Raw genomic sequence first — 13401 nt, 5'->3', positions numbered from 1 at the left:
AAGACAGCAAAAGCTTAGTCACACACTCAGCTCTGTCCAGGTCTCACCTTTTTTGTCTTGAGAATAGCTTCACTTTATCCTAATTATTTTCACATGATAAGTTAAGCAATGATTCCAGAATGTAAGGGGGGGAAAGATGCCTTTGACACAATCTGGTCTCCCTTTTTCTCTTTTATTGAAGAAGAACAGGATATTTTAAAGCCATCGTCATCACAGAGGTGTCTGTGGAGGGGATCTTTTGATTGAAAATGTCTAGCCAAGCAGATCGGTAGTTGGGTTCCTATTGAGGATATTTGGCGAGCCACCATGACAGTGATGTGGGACTGAGGATTGGAGTGATCATTTTGTGATATTATAGCAATGGACCAAGCTGTATTGTAACCTTTGAATGAGTGTTATAACAACAACAAAAACATGATGCTGAATATATGCCTGAAGGGAATATATTCCCTTTGTGGCTTCCATGGTGTGGTTTGATACCCAGATGTGGACTGGAGACATGAATGTTTGATTCCTGGAAGAAGCTATAGCAGCCAACTTGATATACACCCAATTGTCAGTGCTCTGAATCATAACAGAATAATTTATCCAGCAGCTGGGAATAGTAAAGTATGGAAGCACATTAGTCACACGTTTCTCCAGAACCATAGCCCTTACATTTCATCACTAATACCTGCTTGTTGCTATGGAAACTATTAGGACAAGAAAGGGGAACTTAGTTTGTTCACCACAGTTTTGTCCATGTTACCACCAGGAAGGCCTTAGAAAAGGAGTCACGTCATGGCACCACAATGATCCTTGTCATGTAGAAGCCCAGAGAATTGCTCACACTCATACTGATTCCAAACACTTATTGCTATCATAGGAGATCTTCAGACCTGGAAGAAAACTGACATGATATCGCTGCTTGTTTGTTTTCACACAATGAGGGACAAAATGAGATGTGATAACATATTTCAATAGAATACCTTGTTTGTGGAAATTTTAAGCATGCATATTTTCAGACGCACATGGATGAACACATCTAGAATATTAAAAAATTAACTTCATGCCTAGTTATCTGAAAAGAGATGCATCAATTGGAAGACACCTGTCTCTGTGTCTTCCTTTTCTTACAAGGGTCAAACTATATATATATATATAAAACCACAGAGCTGCCACTGTTCTGTATCTCTCTTTTTTTACAAACTGCCCTACATTTGTGACACTGAGAGTAGAATTATATGTCATGTTTTACCTTTCTTTACCTACATGTTATGTAGCCTGTAACAAAGCATTCATGACCACCTCTTGTAGTTTTGTAATGACTTCTTGTAGGTATCATTAGCTTCAGAAGGAGCAGATTTGGAATGGAGAGAGGGCTGGAGACAGGAGGGAGTTAACCCTTTATTTCAGGGGTCAGCAAGGTTTACCTCGCCTGGGCCAGTTCACTCCAGCGGAGATCCCTCCAAGGGCCGGATTAAGTGCATGCGCCCACGATTTCTGGCGTCTGCGCAGATGCGATTTCTGGTGCAGCGGAAGCGAGTCCCCGTGCCGCGCTGCACCAGTTTAATGCAGCGTGTGGGGACTCACCGAGCAGGCGGCTCGATTCAGGGGTGGCTCGTGGGCCGGTTAAATGACCCCCATGGGCCGCTTATGGCCCATGGGCCTTAGGTTGCCTACCCCTGCTTTATTTCTTACTCCTTTTCTGCAAGACATCTCATATTGCTCCCTCTCCCATGGCTGATATCTGGAGCCCCATGGGCCAAAAGACGGCTATGGTGGGGAATTTTGAGCAGAATAGCAGCAGAATTCCTCTCTGGCTTTCACTGAGGACTAGAATTGAGGATCCAACTGGAATGCAAACCAGGCAAGACTGGGAAAACAATAACTGAGAAGACTTGTGACTGTGTGCAGAAATAGGGAGGCAATGTAATCCTACTGTACTTTCCAGAGAACGGTCTTCTATTTGAGGGCCGGTTTAAAGCTGAAGAAGTATAAAGTCATCCATCAACCATTAGTGGTTGGACAGCAAATTTCCCCGTGTGACAGAGTAGGTGCACATGTTGCCTGATCAGTCTTCCCCACTGATAATGTAGTGTATTTCAATATAAATGATTGCAGTTATGTTTAATTTTTCATCTACACATACAAATTGACACATGCGATTTTTCTGCAAGTCTGTGGGTTGCATCCAGTGCTGTGCGTGTTTACGCAATGGGGCCTTCACCTTCCTCTCCCTGTGTACCCTCAAAAACTGCTCCTGAGAGCCCACTAACCCTCTGGAACAGCTCTGAGGGTGTGCAGGGGACTGCAGGGGAAAGGGGAATTAAGTTGCACTAGTGGAAGTGTACTGTGCTAGTGGAACAGCAGCAATGGACATAACACTATGTTCTATTTTATCTTCTTTTGGGGGGGGTGCTGCATTTCCCCATTTTGGGCAATTCACAAGTTGCCACACTGGTGTAAAAGATAAGGGCACCAGCAGTGCTTTTTTCTACAAAAATAGGTGCTGCTACTCCAAATGAAGCAATGACAAACCTAGACAGCATCTTAAAAAGCAGAGACATCACCTTGCCAACAAAGGCCCATATAGCTAAAGCTATGGTTTCCTCAGTAGTGATGATGTATGGAAGTGAGAGCTGGACCATAAAGAAGGCTGATCGCCAAAGAATTGATGCTTTTGAATTATGGTGCTGGAGGAGACTCTTGAGAGTCCCATGGACTGCAAGAAGATCAAACCTATCAATTCTGAAGGAAATCAGCCCTGAGTGCTCACTGGAAGGACAGATCCTGAAGCTGAGACTCCAATACTTTAGCCACCTCATGAGAAGAGAAGACTCCCTGGAAAAGACCCTGATGTTGGGAAAGATGGCGGGCACAAGGAGAAGGGGATGACAGAGGACGAGACGGTTGGACAGTGTTCTTGAAGCTATGAACATGAGTTTGACCAAACTGTGGGAGGCAGTGGAAAACAGGAGTGCCTGGTGTGCTCTGGTCCATGGGGTCACAAAGAGTCGGATACAACTAAACGACTAAACAACAACAACAACTACCAATGCTGCCATATTAACATACAAAGCACTAAATTACTTGCCCCTTTGCACCTCTGGAGTTCTTGCTTATGTTTAATTGCCATCTTTATAAAGCAACAGAATGCCACGAAGCATCCCGATCCAAATACAAAATTCTTAAGCAAAAAATAGAAATAAAAATTGCAGAGATTCATTTTCAAAATCTACCCTGCAACTGTGGAACTCCTTGCTGTTGGAGATTCATTAACACCCACAAAAGAAACTTTGTAGGACCTATTGGGGGTTCAGCCTGGTAGCAGGTGGTATTCGTGTGGGTTTTTAAGCCCAGTAATTATATGTGCCACAATGGGTCAGTGTATCTGGTTGTTAACCAGAAGGTTAGTGGTTCAAGTCCACCCAGGGACAGCTGTGGTTGGATTCCTGCAATGCAGGGGGTTGGACTAGATGACCCTCAAGGTCCCTTCCAACTTTACAGATCATGAACACAACACATGAAATGTTTTGTCCCATTGGTTTAGTAGGGCTCTTAGGATGGGCAATTAGGAAATGAAATAAAAAATTGTAGAGCTTAAGAGTTGTAAAAATGACATCTGGTCAGTTTACTGCAGAGGTTACTAATAAGGCTAGAGCTTTCTGCTTTTCATTCAGGAATTCTTCTTCTTCACAACCATGCAACCACTGCTTTTATAAAATCAAAGTAGATTGCTCTATTGACTTCGGCAGGACTTGGTATGGACAACTTTTTCTCAATGAGATTATTGTGTTGAAGACCATGTTTAATTTCCCCCATGTTGAATGACTTTAAGGCAGTTCTACCAAACACTGAGCGTATCTGTACCTCATCCATCATCACCTCTCTCATAATTATCCAGGTGATTAAGACAAAACAGAAGTATCAAGAGAGCATCCCAGTTTTAATTCAGTAATTTCTTTTTTCCAGAACCATGGGACCGGTAAGGAAACATTGCAGCTTTGTCACCTTTGCCGGAACGGGAGTAATTCATTATCTTTTTTTATTTATTTGCTGTATATGATGCATGATAGAAGTAATGCATGGAACAGGTCCCCAAGGCATATAATACATACAAGGCATGAACTGGATGGCACGCCAGGCCCCCTTGGTAGTGTCCTCAAGGTCTGTCAAGTAAAGAAAGGTGCGAGCTAGTTCATGCTCCCTCCTGAACAGAGATGTCATGGGTGAATGCACACATGCTGCAAAGCCTAGTACCAATTATCAGCTACAAATGATCCTCCAGGCTTCGTCTCTTTTATAAATTGCACACAAGAAGAAGCCTGGGCAGAAAAACCAACTAATTCTCCTGAAAAAATGCAGACCTTTTAGAAATCACCTGCTGCCAGTTTGAGGTTCCTCTTACAACACACATCAGAAGTCAATTGTGTGATAAGCTCGATGTAGAGACTGAAGTAAGCTACTTAAGACCTTTTCTTTCCTTGTCTTTTCAGGGATTCCTGCTGATTATGTGCATATGCGTGTCTAAAAGACTTTAATTGGGGCTTCAAAAGAGGGACTGAGAAAAACCAGCTGCTGATTCTGCCATTCTCCTTCCAGGAGCTGGATAGCAGAGACAAGAGAGCGCATTTAAAGACACCAGAATTGCCTTCTTAGATCAGACTCAAGGCCTATTTAGTCCAGTGCTCTGTTTTCAGCAGTAGCCACAGCTGAAAACACAACAAAGGGGGAAAGTAAACCCTTAGTGGACACCCTCTCACGTCCTGGAAACAGAAATAACAGAAATAACTGCTCCTGCTTATCCTGGCTTATGCTGAAAGATACGACTTCTGAATACAGAGGTCCCACTTTTACGAGCCATGGTTTATAGTTAATAGCTATTTGTGGGCCTATCCTCCATAAATTTGAGTCTAATTTCCTGGCTATCACATACCCCCCAACATGGTGAAGTGAAAAACTGGGGTGAGCATCTTCCGGGGCCATGCTCTTATGTGAGTTATGTGATGTGTGTGAGATCACGGCCCTGAAATAATCACTTTTGGGGGGGCATGCTCTTGCAGCACCCAAAACATGTGTTTTGGGGTGCTGCACAAGATTGCGTGCCCCCCAAAGTGCTTTGTTAGGGGGGGCAAGATGGCAGTGCGAGATTGCAGTGCCCCAAAACACGTTTTCTAATTGCATACACCTAGATCATGTTCTCTCCTAAGTTCAAGGTTTCCCCTACTCCTTAATTAAAAAAGCTAGAATCTCTTAGATATTTCATAGGAACATAAGAAAAGCTTTGATGGAGCAGGACAAAGACCCATCTAATCCAGTGTCCCTTTCTTACAGTGACCAGCAAGATGCCTATGAAAATCCTGCAAGCAGGATCCCAGTGCAACTGAACTCTTCCCAGTTATGATTCCCCGCAATTGGTATTCATCCTGCGTAGGATTATATTGTTAATGCCATTAAATGTGGCTGGGAAATAGTCTAAGCGTGGGCATACCATAGATTTATTAAATGTTTTGATATTTGCTGTACTTACATTCCCAACGAGATGGACTTTTTCATTGCTAAAGAACTCTGTTCTGACATTTTCAGAGCTTTCTGTTATGATCCCAACATTTCTTTCCTGGGTGATTACAGCTTATCTTGATCCTTTTGTCAGTGTGCATGTGAAGTTGGAATTTATTGCCCCAACGTACATAATTTTTCACTTATTTATGTTTTCCCTCTGCAGGAACAGGCAGTCTCTTCAGAAGAACAGCATCATCCATTACAGGCAGCTTTTCCAGACACAACAACGATCATTCAGGAATCTGCTGATAAAAAAGTACATCCAACATACTGGATGTTCAAATGTCATATTAAAGACACTTTAATACACAGGGGTTAGGCAGCTCAGAGGGTGTCATGGAAGCCTTAGAGGGAACATCAGTCATAAACCTAGATGAGAACTTTATTGTCTATCAAACAAGATAGACTAGCAACAGGCAATGCTTACATTTGCTCAGGTACAACCACATTCAGTACTACCTAGAGACTAAACTATGGAATGACATTATCCACCCACATAGAAAGGAATAGGAGAGACTGAATAAGGACGAAATGTGTGCTAGGAAGAACAGAATGCTCTTACTGCAACGAAGACCATGGCCTTGAACCACAATGGATTGGTGAGAGAGAAAGGTCTGCTTCTTTTCCATTTCTTTCCTGTTTCTGGTATATATGGGGATCTCAGTTTCATAAATTGTAGCTCATATGGCTGGACTATCACATTTGGTCCAAGGAGGATCAGCAGTTCCAGATGATATATTTGAGTCTGTAATTTTGTTTGTATGTGTTAAATTTATATCCCACCTTTCCACAGGAATGAGCCAAAAGCAACTAACAAGGATACAATAAATGGAAAGGGTTGTATCTGGTGAAGTCCCGTTAGCACAATAAGTTCAGCTTCTGCAGCGGAACTTGCCCTCTCGCTCCTCTCCCTGCAAACACACCCCAGATCTGCCCCAGAGTGTTGGGGAAAACCCCAGAACTGTTGGGGGTGAACAGGGAGAGGAGAAGGAAGGGAAGCACCGTTGCACAAGTGGAAGTCTTTGGGATAACAGGACAGCTTCACTGGATACAACCCAAAGGGTCAACAATATGAAATACACCACAATATATTGTTGTAAACAAAATCTGCCCTTTTCCCCTTATGGGGTATCCAAGAGCCCATATAGAGTCCTTCTGTAGGTTCCCTATTGGTAGGAGAAAATAACAGAGGCCAACCAGAGAATATTGAGAAGCAAAGCAGCTAGAAAGCCTATCTTTATTGATCTGTTGCAACAGGGTGCTCCCCTCACATGCAGGAAAGGAGGAGGAATCCCAAACAAAGGTGTGCCTGCCCTTATGTAGACATTTTAAATTCCCTGCCCTGGAGCTCAAGACCACCCCTCCATACATCATACATACATCACAGAAAAGGCGGTCTACAGCAGAAATCTGAGTGCATTGTTTATCTCGTCTGACAGGATACCTGTTAATGCTCACTTGATTGGATACTCTGGGGAGCCTGGCCAGTCTTTTGTAATGATAAATACTTAGTTCCTGAGCCAGGTCACAGGCTCACCCTATTCAAACACAGACAGACATACCCTTAAGACAGGATTTGTGAAGGAAAAGACAACGGGGAGGCTTTTCCATTTTCCTTTGACCTTGCAGAGAAAACATTTGGTTAGTTTGGGAATCAAAAATGGTTTCAGGTCGGTCTTCCTGTGCTGATCTATGTACGTGCTTGGCTGGTACATTTATGAACATTTATTATATATCTAAGACTTTAAAATTCTGATCACAATATAACCAGAGATTTAAAAACAACGTCAGTAAAACAAACACAAGACAAAATAGCACACAAGAAAAATAAGACACCCATAATAAAAAAGGTCATTACTTTCTCAGTGGAATGTCAATGAAGGGGCTACCTGGGCCTCCCAGGAAAGAAGTACCTGAACAGCCACAGAAATGGTCTTTTAAAGCAGAGGTTGGCTGACTATCCCTCCTGGAAGCTTTAGCTGAGATTCCTGCATTGCAGGAGGTTGGATTAGATGCCCCTAGGGATTCCTTCCAAATTCCAACTCGATAGTTCTATGATTCCATGAGTCATTGCCAAAAAAGATGCCTTATATTGGCAAGAGGAGAGAATTTTCTCCTAGTGAGTTCACAAAAATTTCCTGCAAGGTCAGAACAGCAGAAAAACATACTGAAATTCAATAGCCATAAATCAAAAGCTGAGTTATTCACAGCCTCTTTTCCTACAAAGGCTCCTAGTTGCTTTTGAACAGATAACAACAGGCCAGCGTTCAGCAGTGGAAGTTTCCCCAGCCTATCACTGCATCTCTGGGCTAAGAAACACTGCACTTAAGGTACCTGTCAAAGGCACAGAGCTTCTGTCAAGCACAAAAGGGGGGATATATATATATATAGCAACCCTGGTATTTACGGTCCATCTGCCCATCTGCGGCAAATCACACTATAATTCGGTGGGGAAACGCATGTCATCTCCTCCTCCACAGGAAACAGGACAAAAGAGAGGCCATGATCTTGCCCTCCTCAGGTGACTCAGGGCAAGTTCACACTTCTGCAGTGGTAACTTCAGTCGTAACATGATGACTCACTGTAGATCCTCGTCTTGATGAACTTAGTTAGGATGAAGCCGTAGCAGACCACTGAATAAACCTGAGACCATTGTCAAAGAGCAGCAGCCTCTCCTTTACAAGTAGGCGACAGCAGAGCCAGCTGAAGAAAGCGCTACTCCCCATTTCCCACAATTCCTCTCTGATGGCATTATTTGTGCCTTCTTTTTTCCTTCTGATCTGACTCACCCTTTTAACACTTTATCTAGAATCACCAGACGAGATGTGAAATCTGTTTCAACAGAGTTTGCAGGGAAGGAAAAGAGGATACTACCTGAAAGATGAAATAGCTATTAACCTTAGAAGCTGGAACTCTCACTCCTAAAGCATAATTTATGCTTTTTTTAGATGTGTCGGTTGCACCCGCCTGGTTATTTACAAGTGTTACATCTGGTCACCTGTAGCACGTATTGCCTCCATGTGATCCAGGTATGTGTGTAAGAAATTATAAACTAGCAAAGAATATGTATACTGAGATTTTCAGCCTTTCTAATTTCCTCATACCACCCTACCATCCCTAAAAGCAAGTCTGCAGTCATCTTGGGGCATTTGTTTTAATTCTGCTTTCTGCCTTCCTACCCGAACCAAAATGTGGCCAGTTTTCCAACAGAGGAAGAAGAAGAAGACGAAGAAGAAGCTTGATAGCTTGACACTCCCAAGAAGAAGAAAAATGCATACTATTCTGCTACTATCACGTCATGGCTCTGCTCCTGTTGCCCACAGCTTCCCCCATCTATGCCCTTGCCATAAACAGTAAATGGTGTGAAAACACTGAACACAATCCAACTATAGCAAAGCAACTTTATGGGAGAATTAAATAAAGGCTGAACATTATCTGAACAAAATTGATTCAACTTAACAGTGATTCCATTTGGCTGGAAGGAACTCCTGGTTTTCCAACTGAAGAAAACAAATACATTTAAATGGATGAACATCGCTCATAATCTTTGAAATGCAGAATAAAGGTATGTGCACGCAGTGGCAGAGCTTCATGCTCCGGCACCAGGGTGCGGTGAGCAGGTGGGGGCGGGGCTGGCGCGCGTCCTGGAGGCGGGTATTCTACCCACATTCCTCTTCCTCCACCAGTGTGTGCATGTTAGTGGCTTAAAACACAACGAGGTCATTTTCCTCACTGCATTTCAAGTACACACCAAAGAAGGGGTCATGGGCGTAGCTGGGGGGGCAGGGAGAATAAAAATACATAACTAGCTGAGGTTCTGTCCCCTCAACAAAAGGCCTGCCCCCTAACAAAAATCCTGGCTACACCCACATGGGGGGGGGGAATCTTCATCAGATGTATACCACCTGATTTGTTTCCCCACACCTGCAACCCCCCTGAATGCCTATTCAAGGAAGCTGTCAATTGCACATGTGCAATGGTTGCCTAAACGGTACACGCCTCAGCTTAACTGCAGCTAGCGTTTTCAAGTAGGATGGAAGCTGGTTTGAGGGAATGCACATCAAAGAGGAGTGTTTCTTGAGAAATTACAGGATACCAGTGTGGTGTAGTGGTTAAGAGCAGTGGACTCATAATCTGGTGAACCGGGTTCGTGTCTCCGCTCCTCCACATGCAGCTGCTGGGTGACCTTGGGCTAGTCACACTTCTCAGCCTCTCTCAGCCTCACTCACCTCACAGAGTGTTTGTTGTGGGGGAGGAAGGGAAAGGAGAATGTTAGCTGCTTTGAGACTCGTTAGGGTAGTGATAAAGCGGGATATCAAATCCAAACTCCTCCTCCTCCTCGTGGCTAACGTCATGTGTACTCGGCTTCAAACACCCGTGGTGGGAGCGCACAGGAGCTGGAGTAAACAGTAATGTGTGCACAGCCCAGGTTTCTTTGCTAAAGAATTAGAACCTTTTGGTAGATCACATAACATCTTACAATTTTTCTAATCCACTTTTTCTAGAACCAGGATGTTATGTTCTTCCTCCTCTCGATTTTTTCCAGTCACAAAACAAAGTGCAACCAAGTGCAAATCCACAGGTTGACCACTGTGAGAAAAGGATGTTGGACTAGATGGGCCATTGAAGATCTAGCAGTGTTGTTCTTCTGTTCTTATGATTCTGAAGAAAAAGACAAAAAGTTAAGGTTTCTATGTTCTTCCACTTTTTCCCTTTTCCTCGAACCCACACCGTATATTACTTCCCCCTTAAAAACCCTGGTTTCCCCCTCACAGAGCTTCAATTCCCAGCACTCTCAGAAAACTACAGTTGCCAGGATTCTTTGGGGGTAGTCACGTACTTTAAATGTGTGCTAGATGCGCTTTAAATGTCTGGTGTGGATGCCACACGCTTGCTTCAGTGGTGAAGATTTAGTTCACTTAATGAAACAAGGAAGATAAATCACAGGCTCGGCCAGCTCTTTACCACAGGATCTTTTTCCATGCTCTGTTGGTGAGAGAGTTATGAACCAAAACAAAGAGGAAGGTTGTGTGGGTGGGGAAAGAAACAGGTGAGAAGGTGCTGGTCACACCAGGAGAAAGGAGCTTGGGAGATAATGAGATGTACAGACTTTGCAGCAGGTTTATCAATGTTAGTGCCATCTCTTGACTTTTCCACAAGGGCTTGCTCCACACCCCCACCCACTTAACGCTGCAGGGACATAAATTAAGCTGCTGATATACGATAGTCACATATCCCCCATGAAATCTATTTATATTCAGCGGCTTCACATGGTGTCATGAGCTTTCCCTGTGAGTGTTTTTCAGGCTCTGTACCTTATGGAATCTAGCTCAACATGCTGTTATGAAATAAAAGTGTGATTTTTCTCTCTTCTTCTTCTTGCTCCACGGTGCATACCAGAACCATATTTCAAATCAGGAAATTTAATCAGGGCAGATTCACTCCTTTCCACTTTAGTGGGAGAATGCAAAATGTGGAGCTTTATAGGAAATTGATTTGTTTTAATCGTGAGACAAGCAGACAAATCCCAAAAACACACCACAGATCTATTTGCTTTTGTCCGTGAACTGGCAATTCATGCCTGGGGAGGAAAAGGAAGGCGAGAGTATTGTAAGCAGAGCAGGGACCCCTTCCATAGCAGGAAGGGGAGGTGGGGGGTGCCTAGTGGTGTTTGCTCAAACTCTTGCAGTGCTGTGCAGACCCTCATTTTTATCCCAGCCCTTCTTCAGCCCAAACAAGATCATTTTCAAGCTCTCTTTAGCCAGGCCTCCATTGCTAACAGGATTTTTTTTTCCAGACTTCCCTCCATTCTCATATTTGATTCTCTTCATTTCCCCTTAGTGGAGAAACTGCCTTTGATTTGTGGACCCAATTTCCCCCTGTGTAATTCTTCTCTGCCCTATGAATTGGCTTTTCACTCCTGCATTTCTGTTTGGCTCAGTAAGGATTAAGAAACTTCTTTTACTGTGTCAGTCCTATTTCTGGCCTCTGCCTGTTATCTGGGAATATAGGACAGGGGTGGCGTGAGAAGAGCGTTGTTAACAGGCACAGAGATCTGCCATGCAGCCCCATTGCCTCCTCTCCCTGGCTGCAAGGAGATAAAGTTCTCCTCACAATGGGGAGTATCTCTGTTATTTCTCCCTTTGTCGCCAAAGACAGCTGCTGAATTTTCTCTCTAAAACTCCTTTTCCCATTCTAAACATTATTACTGTTCCCCTGCTTTTTAGTGTGAAACCTACACAATAGGCATTAATCTAGTAGTGGTGGTTTGGTATTTTTAAGAGGCAGATAAGAATTGTGTGTGTGTGTGTGTGAGAGAGAGAGAGAGAGAGAGAGAGAGAGAGAGAGAGAGAGAGAGAGAGAGAATGAAGACTGCCTCAGTTTTTCCTAGACACAAAAGTTTTTACTGCTCCCATAAGGGGCGATGCAGGAATGCTGCGTCCTACATTTTGCTCTACCCTCAAGAAAGACGGTAGCCTGTGAGGAAACACAAGGGAACAAACCAGCTTATTGATTCCATGGCGCCTCAGTAAGTACTCTGGGACAGGCCAAATCTATATTAAAGCAGGCCTGCTGATCTTGCACATTTTTACAAAATATAAACAAGGCCATCATCGCTTTAAACTGTTAATAGCTTTCCATAAAGTACTTCGGAAATTACAGTTTTATGAAAGTGCCGGCCGTTCTTCTCCATGGTACAGATCTCAGCTTTCTCACAGAAATTCAATTCCGAGGTGCTGTACTCAAATTACTGCAATTCATTATGGTTGCGTTTAGAAGTTTGTCCCTAGAGTTCCTGTAGGCCAGCCATCAGGACTAGACTTCCCACTGTGCTTAGGGTGAAAAGAGGGGTGAAAGAGAAAGCTGGAGGATGAAGGCAGAAGCTGGTAAGAAGAAGAAAAAGCTTATACTGTAAAATATTTTTGCATTTTAATCCTGCCTCTGCTACTTGCTTTGGCTTCAATATTGGGGACAAGCAACAAAGCCAGGGTTTCCTAAAGCCTACGGTAATTAGATGCAATAGTAGCCATGTCTGGTTGTATTTAGAGCATGGTGAGAGTCTAGAGCCACATGGAGAGGTAAAAAACGTAAAGTTCCCTGGATGGTTAAGTCCAGTCAAAGGCGACTATTGGGTTGCGGCGCTTATCTTGCTTCCAGGCCAAGGGAGCCGGTGTTTGTCCACAGACAGCTTTCCAGGTCATATGGCCAGCATGGCTAAACTGCTTCTGGCGTAATGGAACACTGTGACGGAAACCAGAGTGCACGGAAATGCCATTTACCTTCCTGCCGCAGTGGTACCTATTTATCTACTTGCACTGGCATGCTTTCGAACTGCTAGGTTGGTAGGAGCTGGGACAGAGCAATGGGAGCTCACCCCATCATGGGGATTCGAACCACTGACCTTCTGATTGGCAAGCCCAAGAGGCTCAGTGGTTTAGACCAGTGTTTCCCAAACGTTTTTGGGCAACGGCACACCTGTTTGCCGGAAAAAAATCTCGCGGCACACCACCATTAAAGCCCCGCCCCGTGACGTCAGCGCGCAGCGTCACGCCGGGAGGGACGCACAAAAGTTAAAGTTTTTTCCCTCCCCGCGAAGCAACGAAAGAGGGCGCCTCAACTCCGGGAGGTGGGCAGGGAGCGGGGGGAGCGGCCAGACGGGCTCCGCTGGGGGACTTTCGGCTGCCGGAGGCGGGGAAGGGGCGGCTGCAGCGGACCCGGAAGTGGTTGCGCCCATCGGGGGCGGTGGGAGCGCGCCGTGCGGGTTGGTGGGTGGGGGAAGGAGAGGAAGAGGAGGGGGCGGCGGCGGCGGCCGGAGGCTGGACGGATCCGCGCAGGGACGGCGCGCGAGCCGGGAGG

The sequence above is a fragment of the Podarcis bocagei genome (genome assembly GCF_964188305.1).
Source record: "Podarcis bocagei genome assembly, chromosome: 1".
Classification (NCBI taxonomy): Eukaryota; Metazoa; Chordata; class Lepidosauria; order Squamata; family Lacertidae; genus Podarcis; species Podarcis bocagei.
This window is presented reverse-complemented; position numbering follows the sequence as displayed.